This window comes from Lissotriton helveticus, chromosome 2_2, assembly GCF_964261635.1.
Source record: "Lissotriton helveticus chromosome 2_2, aLisHel1.1, whole genome shotgun sequence".
Taxonomy (NCBI): domain Eukaryota; kingdom Metazoa; phylum Chordata; class Amphibia; order Caudata; family Salamandridae; genus Lissotriton; species Lissotriton helveticus.
In genome coordinates this window covers 442,640,934-442,659,150 of record NC_136060.1, presented here as the reverse complement: position 1 = coordinate 442,659,150, position 18,217 = coordinate 442,640,934, and the positions used below count along the sequence as shown (strand labels likewise).

At 45.1% G+C, this 18,217-nt stretch overlaps 1 long non-coding RNA gene across 1 annotated transcript in view; it reads right to left on the bottom strand.

Annotated features, from left to right (window-relative positions):
- Positions 1-361: 361 nt before the first annotated feature.
- LOC144821877 (uncharacterized) overlaps positions 362-18,217 on the bottom strand; it is a 140,455-nt gene continuing 122,599 nt past the window's right edge. Inside the window, exons 3-4 of the long non-coding RNA XR_013608487.1 lie at positions 2,201-2,259; positions 362-2,110 (exon numbers count right to left, since the gene is read on the bottom strand). This is a non-coding gene — a long non-coding RNA (uncharacterized LOC144821877). The remainder of the gene's footprint in view (positions 2,111-2,200; positions 2,260-18,217) is intronic.

Here is an 18,217-nt window from a genome sequence, read left to right as displayed (position 1 = left end):
TGAAAAAAGGAAGAGGAAGCACACATTTTCAGAAAAAGGACTTGAAACACTGTTAGAAGAAATGGCTTGCAACCATGAGTTGCTGTTTGGTAAGCAAGCCTTGAAAGTTCCAGAAGCCAGAAAGAGAAAAATTTGGCTGGAAATACAAGAAAAAATCAACTCTGTTGGAGTGACCCCAAGATCCATCGAAGAATTGAAGAAGCGATGGTATGACATGCGCCTGAGGTCCAAGGAGAAGCTTGCTGAGAGAATCAAAGAAGCAAGTAAGAATGGTGGGGGAACCTCAACTGTGGAGCAGCCTACCCCACATGAAGAGCTGGTTGAGGCAACACTCGCATGAGAGTGTCAGTGGAGTCACAGACATTGAAAGTTCGGAGCCTAGAAATGGAGAAGAAGGTAAGAGGGATGCATGTTTGTTAGCTTTTTTCAGGGTCATGCATGTATTGTATGTTAGGAAAGGCTTTAAATACTTCATTCAATGTAGTTTTTTTTTTACATTTTTCATTTTTCTTTCTAGTGTTACTCAAAAATAATTTTATTTTTTAAAACTTTTAAAAATAAAACTGTAATATACACCAAAAACAGGAGGACAGTTTGGTTTCAAAATCATGGAGAATGTATTAAGAATGTACAGATAGGCACACAACAATCTGAATTTTTTTTATCTACATTCACAGCACACGTAGAAGAACAAAGTGAGGAAATTCAAGGACACTCTTCACATGCCCATGACATTTCATTGGATGAAGAAAATACAAATGAGGAAGTGGATTTAAATCCAATCATCAGGTCCAAAAGAAGACATGTGGGCCCTTTGCCACCATTTATGGATGATGATGAAGAACCTGAAGGGGCAAATGAGAGAGGAAATGAGACATTGATCAATGTTGAACATGTTGAGGCAATAAATGCTGCCAGAAGAAGAGCCTATACCTTAGAATATGCCAGGCCCAACAGGGGTGTTGTATCAGAAAATACTTCTGTTTTTGAAGGTTTAGAGCAAAACATGTTGGATGTTCAGCAAAAACAACATAAAGCATTGAGGTCCATTAATAGACAGCTCCTCCAGTTAAACAAAAGCAATGCTGGCATGGGGGATGGTTTGAGGCAAATAGCAGGCTCTGTGGATAGACTCTGTTTGGTAATGGAAAAGTCAGAGGAAAATAGGGTCAGGGTAGCACCTAGACAAAACACCAGAATGCTTAGGTACTGCACTGCAATAAGTAGACTGTGTAGTGTCACTGCACAGTTCAGTAGGCGCAGTATTTCCATGCAGAGCATGGTTAGTGAATGCTCCTGGAATGTGGCAAAAGGGCTTGATAAACTAACAACTGCTGTTAATTTGATGCAGAACTCTAACTCTGGGGCACGTGCATTCTTTGAACCTTTAGAAACGGAGGACACTACTAGTAGAAGCAGCAGCAACCCTACTCCAACTCTTGACATCAGTGAACACAGGAGTGGGAGACATGCCACCCCACATACAGCTGGAAGGAACAGTGAGGCTGGGCAGCGCTCCAGCATTAGAAAGCGCCGGAAGTAAATTGTTAATCTTTAGAAAATGCCTCTGATTACTTCATTTTAATGTTTTCACTAACAATTATATACTTTGTAATGTCCTGTGCAGTAACAGGTTTTACTATGCAAAATAACCCGGTCTTTATAGTGTTTCATTACATAAAATAAAGCATGGGATATTGATAATCAATTGTCATGCTTCTCATTCATACCTAAAAGTAATTGTGTGTGATTTCTGCACGTCTTGCACGTCCTGCTGCAGCTCCTACTCCTGCAGCACCTCTTCTAGGTGCTGGTAAGTCATCATTGTCTGAAGATTCAGGGTCACTTACTTCACATTGTGTCCCTTTTCTCATGGCCATGTTATGTAACATTGCACAGCTTGTTATAATTTTGCAGCTCAAGGATGGTTTGTACTGTAAAGAACCTCCACTTTTGTGAATCCTACGAAAGCTGCTTTCTAATATTCCAAAAGTCCTTTCTATGACTCCACGTGTAGAGCGGTGTGCCTTATTATATCTCCTTTCATGTACATTTGTAGGATTTAGGTAAGGAGTCAAAATGAAATCGCGTACAGCATATGCACTGTCACCTGCATCAAAAGATGAAAGAGGGGTTACTCTTAGGAATATTAGTGTTGACCTTACCGAATGAGGGAATTGTAAATGAATTATGCACTTACCAAGTAAAAAAGCTTCACCAAATTGGCCAGCACTCAAACGTCCATGCAATCCACTGTACCTGAAGATGTAAGAGTCATGAGTGCTTCCAGGGTACTTTGCCACTATATCAGTGATTATGTATTTTGCATTACACACCATTTGAATATTCAGAGAATAATTATGAAAGTTGGACAGCACCCTTCAAAAGTTACACATTAGTTGCAAAAACAATTTTAGAACATATTGATAAACAGAAATGATAGTTTTCCCAAATATTCAGAAAGACACACAAAAGTAGTGACTTGAATTTTCTTTCTTTTATTCAATTTTTATTCTTTATTTTCTTTTTTTGAAAGTTGCGGATAGCCGACGCGTTTCGTCCGATGCCGGACTTCTTCAGGGCTTATAACACAATATCTGGAATCAAGTTTCACATCCGTCTTGGTAAGATTATCACGTAGTTTCTTTCATTAGTGATTTATAAGGAACCAGAAGACCAGAACCAGAAGACCACAACCTGACGTTCCTGTATGCGCTAGCCCCTTGATTGTTCTGTGGGCCAACTTTTTCCCTGTCGACAACGACTGTGACGTGAATCTGAGATCTTACTTATAAATCACTAATGAAAGAAACTACGTGATAATCTTACCAAGACGGATGTGAAACTTGATTCCAGAGATTGTGTTATAAGCCCTGAAGAAGTCCGGCATCGGACGAAACGCGTCGGCTATCCGCAACTTTCAAAAAAAGAAAATAAAGAATAAAAATTGAATAAAAGAAAGAAAATTCAAGTCACTACTTTTGTGTGTCTTTCTGAATATTTGGGAAAACTATCATTTCTGTTTATCAATATGTTCTAAAATTGTTTTTGCAACTAATGTGTAACTTTTGAAGGGTGCTGTCCAACTTTCATAATTAGTTTTTTTGGGCGATAGGTTGTCTACCTCCCTTAAGGCCCGTGTGGGAATCACGTGTCTGGACATAGCACCTTCAGTCTTGACAAAGCTGATGGTACTTCAACAGTGGTGCAGTTTTTTCCTCAATTCCCAGTTCTTTTGTCTCATGAATATTCAGAGAATGGTAGCATTTCCTATTTCTATAAACATATTCAGTATCAGCAGAAGGAGTGATGGCAATATGTGTTCCATTTATGCATCCAATCACATGTGGAAAATGTGCAATTTGATAAAAAATACAATTTTGAAATATGAATATCTTGTGGATTGCTCGAGAGGTAAATATGATGGGTCAGCCTACTCATCATTGCATCAAGAAATACTCTGAAGAAACGAGAAAAAGCACTCTGTGACACTCCACCAACCTCTGCAATGACCCTTTGAAATGATCCAGAAGCCAGAAGATGCAGGGAGCACAGTACCTGTACATGTGTAGGTATTGAATGGGTTCTGTCCGTTTTATGTTCCAAAAAAGTCTTTTATTCATCAATTAGGTCGAAAATGGTGTGTGAATTCAGTCTATATTTTTCAAAAATGTCTTCTTCGGTTTGTTGGAACAAAGTTATCCTCAGTCTGAAAATCCTCTCCTGCCTCTGTCTCCTGTGTGCAAGAGCTTGAATGCGCAGCCTCCTAGCTATCAGGTAAAGTCCAGCCATTGTGCTTTGAAAAAAACAGTTGGAACTTTTTTTTATACTTTCAAATTGATTACCACCTGCTTGATGTTAGTGTTATTAGCGATTTCTTATTTTGCGATTTTCAAAAAAACGCAATTTGCAATTTTTTAATACATCTTTATGCGACATCTTAAGTTGCGATTTCTAAATAGCGAAAATCGCAAACTCGGAAACGTGCTAATTAAAGATTCGCATAAAAAAATCGCATAAATGTAAAATTCGCAAATAAGAAAACGCAAAACGTGTGAATTCTTGATTCGCAATGCGAAAAATTACATACATCATGATTTTCTATTTTTTTGTCGCAAGCAGGGAAATTTAGCGATTCGCACAGTTTGCGACAAAAAAATTGCTTGATACATCTGGGCCTTAGTGTTCGAGTGCATATCAATTATACATACTATATCAGGATATATGCAGTGTAAATACAAACTAGGTAAGTGAAAAAATACAACTTGAGGTGTGAAACAAACACCAACCTCTCTTTAAATAAAAAGGAGAACATTTGGGGAAAAAATTGTTTTAAAAAAAAACAAAACTACTGGCTAGGGTGGCATATGTCATTTTGACAAACTTTTGGGCAGACCTGCTTCTCACTGATGAAAAATGTTCTGTTTACACAAGGCTTGCCTTAAATTTGCATATACAGTGAATGAACATTGTTCTTGTTGTTGCGTGTTAGAGTCCTAGCTGCCTGACAGGGGCTAGGCCACTTACGTTACTGTTTACACAAGCAGCAAAATAGTGATTTTTTCAGGAAAGCAGGGTTACTGTCGGCTCCTGTACTTACTATCTGCACAGGCACAGTATCTTCCAGAGCAAATGATGTGGAAGCCCCTGAAGAGTTGTATTGCTCTGCAGCATGAACCAGCTTTGCCAGAGACTGCCTTTGTGGGTATATAAAACTGAGATGCCTCCACATGCTTGTGGCACAATACAGTTTATTTCTGCTATGCCGGTTGACCTCATTCTTGCAAAATTTAACTATGACTTACTTTGCAGAAATGTTCTTGCCACATGGCCTCATTTCAAAGATATGCCACACCAAGTATTCCTCGGGAGGCCGAGGAGGCCAAGCTGGTCCAGCTGCCCCTAGCTGCTCATCAGAATCTGATGAAGACAGCTTTGTGTTGGAAGGGAAACAGGAAGGAAGAGCAAGCCAGATATGTCTACTCTCACCAAACTCCAATAGGGAAATAAAGCAAAATGGATGGCATCATTGCTAAATTAAGACTTCCATGTGAATCCAACACAATCCTTCCTGAGGGTGTAATTCTCCCCCAGATCTCTCATGTCTTAATTTGTTCAGATTTACAAGAAAACACAGTTTTTAAACCTAATTCCAAATGCACAATCTCGCTGGTAGATCGCAAGAGCCAAACAGGAATTACAGCCCACTCAGAGTCCACAAAGGGGATTGTGTGTTCGACTTCCACGAGCTTCTCACAAGATTGTTAAAAAAATTATGATTTATAGATTCAATGGACAAATCATAATCAATTTTAATAATGTACTCAACATCTGTAATCTGTTACTTTGTTCAGAGTTAGAGAAAAACACTGTTCTTAACTTAATCCCACATGTGCAATCTTGTGAGAGAGTTGCGGGAGCCAATGAGGAAGTACAACATTGTGTGTTCAGCTCCCGCAAGAGTCACCACTTTTTTGTAAAATAAAAAAATGAATATTACAACCATATATAATAATGACTCTCTTATTGTCTGGAGGGTTGGTCGCGTTGGAGTTGGTTGTTGATATTGAGATAGGCTGGTCTTGTTTTGTGGAGGGCTTTGCAGGTGTGGATGAGAAGCTTGAATTTGTAATGTTTCTGGATGGGTAGCCAGTGTAGTGCCTTGAGGTAGGGAGTGATGTGGGCACTTATGGAGATATCTATGATTAGTAGGGAAAATCTAGGGGGGGGGAGTGAAGAGGTGGTGCTGGGTGGCACCAAGGTGGGCACGTCCTCCTCTTTTAGAAGTACAATCAATCAATAAGGTCCACCTCACATAGAGATAGTGTGTATACAGATGTTAATGGAATACACAATGCATGTTAAAATACCCCTCACACACCAAAAGGGCCCTTGGTGTCATGCTTCATTATCGGGGTCTTCCCGCCCCGCTGCGGGACGGGGCAGTGCTGCGTCAAGCGACTACGCTGGAGCACCTTTTAGATGTGGGTGCTATGTGAGTGAATTGGAGTGAGTGTCAGTAGGGTCAGGGGTGATACACTAAGGTGATGTTAAAAGTATTTTAACATGCATTGTGTATTCCATTAACATCTGGATACACACTATCTCTACGTGAGGTGGACCTTATTGATTGATGATATCTATGATTAGTCTGGCTAGAGTGTTTTGGATGGTCTAGAGTCGTTGCATGAGTTGGTTGGAGATGCTGACTTAAGGGCCTATTACAAGTCTGGCAGTCCGAGGACCGCCAGACTTGCGGTTGCGAGGCAATGGCGGTCTTACGACTGCTCCATTTGTGACTTCATGGTCGTTCTGCCATGAGACCGCCTACTCCACTAGAGAACCGCCACTCTCTGGTGGTGTTGCAATAGTACAGTGGCAAATATATGCTTGGCAAGACCACAGCGGTACCGTCAAGCATATTATGACTTTCATCACCACCAATGTTTTCATGAAGGTCTTTCCCACATGAAAGACCTTCGGCTGTGAGTAAAAAAAGCAGGCTTGGAGGTCGCCCTTGTGCCTCACACCTCTGAATGCACACAGGGGGGCACAGCATGTGCCCCCCTGTGTGCATGCACAGAAGTTCCAGCATGCCATGGACTTTTCAGTCCATGCCGTGCTGGAACTTCCTGTGATGTTCCCATTGGAGTGCCAATTTAATAGGCACCGCCGTGGGAACGTCAAAGGAAAAGCCCACCAATGACTTAAAAAGTCATAATAGGGCTGGCGATCCCACACAGGTTTAGCAGTGCAGCTGCGGTTGGTCCAGCCAACTGCACCGTCAAACTCGTAATAGGGCCCATAGAGTGAGTTGCTGTAGTGGAGTCTGCTGGTGATGGGGGCATTGCTGACTGTGCATCTTGTGTCTGTTGGGAACCATTTGAAGATCTTGCTAAGCCTTCTTAGAATGTGGTAGAAGGATGTCATGACATCATTGACCTGTTTGTTCTTTGAGAGTTTGTCTTCAGGAGTAGTCCCAGGGGGAGCTCATACTTCTCGATCACAATCTCCATTTCGTACGTGTTGAGTTAAGGAAGCTCTCTCTCATCCAGTTGGCCACATTGGAGAAGCAGTCAGTAAAATTAGTCCCGGTGGCATTGTTAGTGTCGGGAAGGAGAGGATAAGCTGAGTGAGTTAAAAAATGGGTTATTAGTAGTGATAAATATGCATCTACCACTGGCAATAGGGCCCCTAACACAGTCAAGGGTTCAGTACAGATCTCTAAAAATTATTCCCTGCTCCACCCTGTGTAGATTTGGCTGTGAGCAGGCAGGCTTAACTTAGGAGACAGGTATTTAAAGGATTTATTAAGAACAATTCAGTGAATAATTAGGAAACAACACACAATAAAAATCTAACACCAATTTAGAAAAATAGGGAATATTTTTTATCTTTAAAATGATACCAAAACACCTAAATTCCAGTAGGAAATTGGAGATATAAATTTTTAAACAATTACCACTTGATAGTGCTGAAAAGCTTATAGCACCACTCTGGGACATCTGGTCATGCTTGCCCGAGACAAAGTCAATGTTTCAGGTCAACCACGATGGAACCCTGCTCTGATACCCCTCGCGGCAAGCTTCCGTCTAAATTTTACCTTCAGACTTCGAAACTTTTTGTGAGCTTTTTCTGCCTTGGTCCCTCGATGCTCTTCACCAGGCTGGAATCGGTGAAAGTTCGCCGGCTTGCTTTTCAAGGAGGTCCTGGTCAAACTCTGAAAGTGGGTTTTCCAGAGTTTTTTAGCGGGATGAACCAGCAGTTCCAAAGTTTCTTCAAACTTTGGGACTCCTTCCTGAAGTTCCCCTTGCGGTTCCACAGTGTCCAAAACACAATCCACTGGTCTGGAAGCTCCAAGATGGGCCTTGAAAGGTTGGTACTACAAATTAACACAATGCACCTGGGTAAAGCCCTTACAAATCCAGTAGACGCACTTCAGGCAGGAGATTCTTGGTAGTGATGGTCCGGGTGAGCTCTGTTAACTGTAGCTTGCAGGAAGTCCACTCTTTAGGCCTCTTTAGGTAAGGTACATCCATGTGGCTGTAGTTGCAGATAATGCAGCAAGTGCAGTCAGTCAGAATGCAGGGCCTTGGTGAAATAAATCAAGTTTCCAGTGTGGAAAATCCTTCTTTTTCTCTTAGTTTCAAGCAGCAGATCTGAGAGGCTATGCTGCTCTCCCATATGTATTCAGTGTTCTCTGGAGTCAAGCAGGAGAGCACTCCTTTGCAAAAACGTGCAGGGCAACACCCCAGCGCATGACCACTTCCTCCAAAGTGTTGCATAATCTTCTCCCAGAAATCACTATTCCTCCAAAATGCAGTATGTCTGAAAATCTCAGCAGTCTGGCTCATTTCCGTAGATCACCCCTCCACCGTCTGCAAATTCCTGCCTTAAGCCTGCCATCAGGCTGGGTCAAAAGGGGTAGGGTGGTAGATGGCCCTGGCATTCCCTGTCTGTACTATTCGTCCCTTGCAGCCTCATGCTTTATGACCCCTCCCCCTGCTCTGGCATTCCTGTGAAGCAGAGCCCTCTCCAGCAGATATCCTCTCACCAGGTGAACCACTTATAACTTCATTCAAGCAGCTTGGCAAACCCAATTCACTCTTACCAATCAGGGAGGACTGCAGAAAGGCTGAATTTTTGCTTAAAGCCTAGAAAGTGTTATAACTTGCACAATGTAGGATACATTTAGCAATGGCATTTTGCTGGATTCATGCCATCAGTCCTTGAATGATATCTTTATTTAATTCCTAGCGATAGTTATGCGTTCATAAACTATTGCAATCTTATTCTTTAGGACTAGGTATCTACAATGGTGAAAATTAAATGTGCAAATTCTCCATAACCAGGGCATATAAAACTTCTTTTATAAATGCCCTGCTTATAGTTACATGACCCACCACCCCTGGGACACCATGGGGAGAATATAGAGGTCCTGAATATGCAAACATACTGCAGATCTTCACTCCACAGTGCTCCTAGCACCGAAGTTGATTTTGGGAGGCACTTTACTACATTGGAGGAAGTGAAGTGTGCAATGTATCTATCCCCAGGGCATATAAAACAGCTTTTATAAGGACCCTGCTTATAATTACATGACCCCCCCACCCATGGTTCACCTTGGGGAGACCCTGGGAGTACCTAATGTGTGAAAATATTGTAGATTATCACTTTCAAAGGGCCCCTACCACCGAAGTCAATTTGGGCACAATTTACATTTAAAGGCAGTGCTGCAACACAGGGCTGAATTTAAAATGCATCTGGCTCTCAGTAGTGCACACATGCAAGTGCAAAAAAGGCAGCTGGCCTTCAAACTGCCATACCCATTATCTACTGGGGACTTAAAGGTAGTTTTCACCCCCCTGCCCATCTACTATAGACATATAGGGTAGGTCATGCACAATATAGGTGTACCCTACAAATAGTGCACCCTGATGCATGTGCAAGCTTTCACTGTGTTTTCAACATAGCACTGGCCCTGGGCCTAATTACGCAGAGTCCAGAGAGAGTCAGAGTTAGTTCCCGCCAGTGGCAGTCAGCAAAAAAATGAGGTGCACAGGCCACACAGGATAACTTTGCAACATAGTATCATCGGTGTATGAGACAATGTTGATGACGCAGGTTCTAATGATAGCAAGAGGTGCCATGCACACATAGAACAGGGTTGGGCGGAGGAGGAACCCTGGGGGACCCGCAGATGAGCATCTTGTGTTCAGAGGTGAGAGTAGAGAGTCTTATTGATTCTGCCCTGTTGGAGAGAAAGGAGGTGATCCAGCACATGCCGGGCTCTTGGATACATGATTCTTGGAACATGGTGATGAGGGTTCCATGGGAGACGGTGTTGAACACTGCCAAGTGGTTGAGCAGGATAAGAACGTCAGTTTCTCATCCGTCCATTATTAACCACATTTTGTCTGTTGCTGCCAGGAGGACAATTTCGATGCTGTGGTTGTTGCATAATCCTGACTAGATGGAGTCCAGGAGATGGTGCTCTTCAAGATGGGTGGAGAGGTGCTTGCTGATCTCTTTCTTCAGGACTTTGGCCATGAAGGTTAGGATCAACATGGGTCTGTAGTTACTGAGATCTTAAGGTTGGCTGAGGATTTCTTCAGGTGAGCTGTGACCTCTGCGGGTCTCCAGCTGTCTGGAAAGATTCTGCGGAGGATGGATGAGTTGATGAAATGGGTAAGGTGGATGCTGATCATTGTGCTTCTCCAGTTGAAAATATGATGAGGGCATGGGTATGTGGGGACCCTGGCTGGATGGTCTGCTTGAGTCTGGCAGTGTCTTCTGTGGTGATGGGTCTTCAGTCAGTTAGAGGGTGGGTGCTCCTTGTGGTGGTGGGGGGTTGCTTGATGATATCCTCTATGGTGGGTTGGAGTGCCAAGTTGGTGTAGATTTTGAGTATTATTGTGTTGTAGTCAAAAAGATCGTCACAGAGAATCTGCGAGGGGATGATGGTGCTGGAGGCTGCTGTTGGTTTGGTTGCTTTAGTCTAGGTCCACTCTTTCCCAGCAACTCTGCTGTGCCATCTCTACCTCCAGACCCCGACCTCCTAATTGGGAGGTTCGAGGCTGCTGTCCGCTCCTGCGCCTGCGGCCCGCTCCAACTGGGACCAGACTGCCTGCAACCACCGTAACCTATCTCAGCCGTTTTTTTCCAAAACTTTTCGCTGTTGTGCCACTGTTATTGTGCCCATCTGTGTCTTGTTCTAATTCCACCACTGTTTTTATTTTCTTGTGCCTGCCTGTTCCTTTTGCCTTTTTGTCACTGCTACCCCTGCGGCCCCTCTGCCCGGAATCCCCCCCAGGAATTCCCCCGCTCCTGCCTCCCAGCCTCTCCTCCCTCCCACCTCCCCAACTTAATGACAGCTGCTGATCGTTTGCACAGCCGAAGCACACAGCGGGCATGCTACCGGTGTGCCGAAGGCTTGCCAAAGGCAAGCACATGTGCGCCCATCCATGACCCGACCGCGGCCAGCACCAGGAACCCTGGGCCTCCCACTACAACACCACTACCCTCCTCGAAGGCTTAGAGAATGCCAACAGGCCTCGCCGAACATGACCCTCGGCCAGGTCTCCGGCCTCCACTGCTGTCAGATCCTCACTGCCACACCGGCCTCAAACACCACCAGTGACACCCTAAAATGCATCCTCCTCAAAGTATGCTCCATACACAAACACGCCATGGAAATCTGTAACCTATTCGACTCTCTCTCACCCAACATCCCCTTCTTCACAGAGACCTGGACCAATGCATCTTCTGCCCCCGACATCAGCACCACCATCCCAGACGGATAAAAGATCCAGCGGGAAGACCACCCAACCACCCAGTAGGGGGCCTCGCCATCGCTCACAAGATCACCCACCGCCTCACCACCTCCAGCGAAACCTTCCCCTCTGCAAAAACACCTGCACTTCCAGATCCAGACCACCCTCAAAGACACACTCCGAGGAACCCTCATCTACAGACCCCCCAGCCCTGAACACCCTTTGCAACCACCATCACCGACTTCATCGCACCCCACGCCATCGCCTCAACAAACTGCATACTCATTGGAGACCTGAACTTCCACCTCGACAATGCCAGCGACCCCAATTCCACTATCCCTCATGAGAACCTCGCCAGCATCAGGCTTAAACAACTCGTCAACACACTGACCCACGGAGCAGGACACAAACTCAACCCCTTCTTCGCGGCAGGATACAGCGTCCTATTCAGCCACACAACACAGTCGCCATGGACCAACCACTACTGGGTACACTTCACTATCAACAAACCCAAGGCACCCAAACCAGCACCACACTCACCATGAAGGCACTGGAGCAAGGTTACCAATGAGCAACTTAACTCCACCCTCACTCGAGACAACAACACCTGGGCACCCGAAGCAAATAACGCAGCCAGAGAACTCCACACCTGGATCTCTGACTGTGCAGACGAGCTTGCCCGCTATGCAAGCCTGACAGACAATGTCCCAGGAAAGCCGCCTGGTTCACCACTGCTCTCCAAGAAGTCAAACGCACCTGTAGACATCTGGAGAAGAACTGGAGAATCACCAAGACAACCGAAAACCAGACCACCTACAAGGACAGCATGACGGACTACCACAACCAGATCAGAGCCACCAAGAGGAACTTCATCCACAACAAAACCCTGGCCAACTCCACCAACTCCAAGGATTTTTTCAGTGTCATTCAAGAATTCACCAAGCCACAAACATCACCCCATCCCAAGACTTCTGCGACAAGCTTGGAACCTATTTCCGCCTCAAGATCAAAAACCTCTACAACAAGTTCATCGACCAAGCACCACAGCTGGCCCCTGGCCCCCTGAAACACCAGCCAGTCCACCATCTCCAACTGGACACCAATCACGGCTGAAGACACTGCCTCAACCATGAAAAGCATCCACTCGGGGGCCCCCACCAACCCCTGCCCCCCTCATATCTACTACAGAGCCACGCCCGCCATTGTACCCGAACTGCAACACACCATCAACACACACCACCTTCAAAACAGGCACCTTCCCAGACGACTGGAAGCACGCAGAAGTCAGACGTCTGATCAAGAAGCCCCCAGCTGACCCCACCGACCTCAAGAACTAGCGGCCCATCTCGCTGCTCCCCTTGGCAGCCAAAGTTGCAGAGAAACTGACACGATTCAATGAAGAGAACACCGTCCTCTACCCATCCAAATCCGAATTCCGGAGCAACCACAGCACATAGACCGCACTACTCGCATCACAGACTACATCTGCACCCTCCTGGACCCTCCTGGACCAAGGCTCCTCCACAGCCCTCATTCTACTCGACCTATCAGCGGCCTTGGACACAGTATCCCATTGCACACTAGTCGCTGGACTACACAATGCAGGCATACAAGTAACAGCCAAAGTATGACTCCAACCCTCACTCCCCGACCCCAAGAAAATCACCTGTGTAGTCCCACAGGGTTCATCCCTGGGCCCAACCCTCTTCAACATCTACATGGCCTCCGTCACAGCCATTGTCCGACAACACGGCCTCAACATCGTATCCTACGCCGATGAAACCCAGCTCATCCTCTCCCTCACCAAAGACCTCACCACTGCCAAACTCAACTTCCAGAAAAGAATGCGTGACGTCGCAGTCTGGATGACCAATGGCTGCTTGAAGCTCAACAACGAGAAAGTGTACATTTACAATGAATAGCAGGTCTTTGTTCAAACTTCAACATCATTGAATGATTTGAAACAGCTATAGTCTGTTACTAATGTTGACTCATAACTAGAACACATCTTGGATAAGTTAAGTGTCACCACTATCTAAATTGACCCTAGATGTTTGAAACATATTTTGAAAAAGTTGGCCATAAATGCAATTTGATTTATAAAATGGAAACTACATGGCCCAGACTGCATTGCAAGTGTCACATTAATACCTAACATGGAGTAAAAACTGTAAAACAAAGTATCAATAAACAAAATTGAAAAATTGCATGATTTTCATGTGTTGAAAGTGTTTCTAATAAACACAGACCTCTGGCAAAAATCACACAAAGACCACATAAACATTAAAACTTGCCCTTTTAGTGTGGTCAGATGTGTTAATGTTAATGACACCTATCACAGTCTCCGACTGCAGAGTTGTTTCAATTAGCTGTACAAGTGGTGTTGCTCGAGGTTCTGTCATTGGTCCACTTCCAGAAGATGCTGCATCTTGCGTTCTTGTGGCAAATCTTTCCTTAATGCATGCCTGTAGGTTGTACCGTCATTTTCCTAATTTTTTCACACTCTTGTCTGACACACCAACCCCATTTATCCTCTGCTGGATGCGTAACCATATTTGTCTTTAAGTTAATTCTGGAATAGTATCAGGTGATCTCCCAAATATTTAATCATTTTCTTGAAAGCATTCTTCTGTTATATTCCAAATTTTTGATTGCTAAATGTCCTTTTTCACCTCCTACTGCTTTTTTCCTGTGAATTTTGTACATACCATTGTGCGATCTCTTAGTACCAATTTAGTACTAATCTGTATTACAAAATATCAACATGAATAATCTGTACATCAAGCCCCAAATCTCTTGAGTTTACTGTTTTTTTCTTCAAGAGAAGTGTAATAATGGTGTTGATCGCCAATGTTGGAATCATCATTCTAAAAGGAAGGCATTAATAACAGACGGGAGACGAGGAAGCCGGTGGCAGTGGCTGACTCTATCTGCTTTGCGCTGTGGGATACAAGGACTACACTGTGGACGCTGAGAACGAGCGTTTTATTCAATAGCGATTTTCAGCTATTTTTAAAATCATTTGTGTATCTTGTAATAGATTTTATAAATGTGTGCACTTCACTTCTGGGCTGAGAACTAGCTCGGGGGTCACTCACATACGGTACTCCCGCCCCGGTCCGCCGCGTCCATTGTGGGCGTTTGTTGCGGAGGGTGAGGAGGAGCCCAGCACTTCCGGGATCTGTGGGGTCAGGTCAGCGCTCTAGCTGCGCTGTACACCATCCGGTTAAAAGCGGGGAGGAACACAGTCGCGAGGCGGAGACGAGGAAGCCGGTGGCAGTGGCTGACTCTATCTGCTTTGCGCTGTGGGATACAAGGACTACACTGTGGGCGCTGAGAACGAGCGTTTTATGCAATAGCGATTTTCTGCTATTTTTAAAATCATTTGTGTATCTTGTAATAGATTTTATAAATGTGTGCACTTCACTTCTGGGCTGAGAACTAGCTCGGGGGTCACTCACCTACGGTACTCCCGCCCCGGTCCGCCGCGTCCATTGTGGGCGTTTGTTGCGGAGGGTGAGGAGGAGCCCAGCACTTCCGGGATCTGTGGGGTCAGGTCAGCGCTCTAGCTGCCACTCCCCTCTCTATAAATGTGTATGGGAAAGCGAACGCGACGAAGGCGTGCCGAAGTTGCGCCAAAGTCAAGCCCGTCTGCGCCTGCCAAAGTCAAGCCCGTCTGCGCCCGCCAAAGTCAAGCCCGTCTGCGCCCGTCCGCGGCCAACCGGGGCTCGGGGCTATAACCCCTGTGCTATCTAAACCTTCCCACATACGATACGGGAGACAAGAACTGCTAGATCTATGTCCCTCTAGTGCGGGACCGTGCTGGCATACTATGGAGGCACTTACTCTTCGAAATTGCCCTATGTGCCCCTTTAAAAACCAAAGAGAACCAGCTAGTGAGGCTGATGAAGCAAGGGTCATTGGGGGTCTGTTAAATTGTAGATCATTAAGCAAGCATAATATTCAGATATGGGATCTCCTTTTAGATTAGAGGATGGATGTTCTCTTCCTAACGGAGACATGGCTTGGGTAACACTCAGACCCTGATATAATTGAAGCTATCCCGCCAGGCTATTCACTCATCAGATTAGACAGGGGCGGAGGAATCGCCATTGCTATAAAGGCCCCTCTTGAATGCACGCTGGCGCCCTTGCAAATAGATAACTGCGAGGCCGGTCTTTTTACTCTTAAGCTTGGACCCCAACATGCTGTGTCGGGAATCCTTGTCTACAGAACATCAGGGAAGCTTAAGGACTTTAAAACCAATTTAGTGGAGGCTATTGCTCACTTAGCCATTAGGAAGAGCAGACTCCTGTTATTAGGCGACTTTAATATACATCTGGAGGATGAACTATCCAAAGATGCGATAGACTTGAAGCAACAATTACAGGCCCTCCAACTAGAATTAAATAACAATTTCCCTACCCATATACATGGTCACTTACTTGATCCTGTTTTCAGTAGCTGGAATGGAGTAAGAGTGAATTATTAAGAACAATTCAGTGAATAATTAGGAAACAACACACAATAAAAATCTAACACCAATTTAGAAAAATAGGGAATATTTTTTATCTTTAAAATGATACCAAAACACCTAAATTCCAGTAGGAAACTGGAGATATACATTTTTAAACAATTACCACTTGATAGTGCTGAAAAGCTTATAGCACCACTCTGGGACATCTGGTCATGCTTGCCCGAGACAAAGTCAATGTTTCAGGTCAACCACGATGGAACCCTGCTCTGATACCCCTCGCGGCAAGCTTCCGTCTAAATTTTACCTTCAGACTTCGAAACTTTTTGTGAGCTTTTTCTGCCTTGGTCCCTCGATGCTCTTCACCAGGCTGGAATCGGTGAAAGTTCGCCGGCTTGCTTTTCAAGGAGGTCCTGGTCAAACTCTGAAAGTGGGTTTTCCAGAGTTTTTTAGCGGGATGAACCAGCAGTTCCAAAGTTTCTTCAAACTTTGGGACTCCTTCCTGAAGTTCCCCTTGCGGTTCCACAGTGTCCAAAACACAATCCACTGGTCTGGAAGCTCCAAGATGGGCCTTGAAAGGTTGGTACTACAAATTAACACAATGCACCTGGGTAAAGCCCTTACAAATCCAGTAGACGCACTTCAGGCAGGAGATTCTTGGTAGTGATGGTCCGGGTGAGCTCTGTTAACTGTAGCTTGCAGGAAGTCCACTCTTTAGGCCTCTTTAGGTAAGGTACATCCATGTGGCTGTAGTTGCAGATAATGCAGCAAGTGCAGTCAGTCAGAATGCAGGGCCTTGGTGAAATAAATCAAGTTTCCAGTGTGGAAAATCCTTCTTCGTCTCTTAGTTTCAAGCAGCAGATCTGAGAGGCTCTGCTGCTCTCCCATATGTATTCAGTGTTCTCTGGAGTCAAGCAGGAGAGCACTCCTTTGCAAAAACGTGCAGGGCAACACCCCAGCGCATGACCACTTCCTCCAAAGTGTTGCATAATCTTCTCCCAGAAATCACTATTCCTCCAAAATGCAGTATGTCTGAAAATCTCAGCAGTCTGGCTCATTTCCGTAGATCACCCCTCCACCGTCTGCAAATTCCTGCCTTAAGCCTGCCATCAGGCTGGGTCAAAAGGGGTAGGGTGGTAGATGGCCCTGGCATTCCCTGTCTGTACTATTCGTCCCTTGCAGCCTCATGCTTTATGACCCCTCCCCCTGCTCTGGCATTCCTGTGAAGCAGAGCCCTCTCCAGCAGATATCCTCTCACCAGGTGAACCACTTATAACTTCATTCAAGCAGCTTGGCAAACCCAATTCACTCTTACCAATCAGGGAGGACTGCAGAAAGGCTGAATTTTTGCTTAAAGCCTAGAAAGTGTTATAACTTGCACAATGTAGGATACATTTAGCAATGGCATTTTGCTGGATTCATGCCATCAGTCAATCAATCAATCAATCAGTGACACTTATAGAGCGCGCTACATACCCGTAGGGTCTCAAGGCGCTGGGGGGTGGGGGGGGGGGTGCCGCTACTGCTCGAACAGCCAGGTCTTCAGCTTCTTCCTGAAGGAGAGGTGGTCTTGGGTCAGGCGCAGGTCGGTCGGGAGGGAATTCCAGGTCTTGGCGGCCAGGTAGGAGAAGGACCTTCCTCCTGTAGTCGCTCTTCGGATGCGGGGGACGGCGGCGAGGGCGTGGTTGGCTGATCGGAGGTGGCGTTTGGGAGCGTAGAAGTTGATCCGGCTGTTGAGGTAGCTCGGGCCTTGGTCGTGTAGGGCTTTGTGTGCGTGGGTGAGGAGGCGGAAGGTGATTCTTTTGTTGACGGGGAGCCAGTGAAGGTCTCTCAGATGTCCGGTGATGTGGCTTGAATGATATCTTTATTTAATTCCTAGCGATAGTTATGCGTTCATAAACTATTGCAATCTTATTCTTTAGGACTAGGTATCTACAATGGTGAAAATTAAATGTGCAAATTCTCCATAACCAGGGCATATAAAACTTCTTTTATAAATGCCCTGCTTATAGTTACATGACCCACCACCCCTGGGACACCATGGGGAGAATATAGAGGTCCTGAATATGCAAACATACTGCAGATCTTCACTCCACAGTGCTCCTAGCACCGAAGTTGATTTTGGGAGGCACTTTACTACATTGGAGGAAGTGAAGTGTGCAATGTATCTATCCCCAGGGCATATAAAACAGCTTTTATAAGGACCCTGCTTATAATTACATGACCCCCCCACCCATGGTTCACCTTGGGGAGACCCTGGGAGTACCTAATGTGTGAAAATATTGTAGATTATCACTTTCAAAGGGCCCCTACCACCGAAGTCAATTTGGGCACAATTTACATTTAAAGGCAGTGCTGCAACACAGGGCTGAATTTAAAATGCATCTGGCTCTCAGTAGTGCACACATGCAAGTGCAAAAAAGGCAGCTGGCCTTCAAACTGCCATACCCATTATCTACTGGGGACTTAA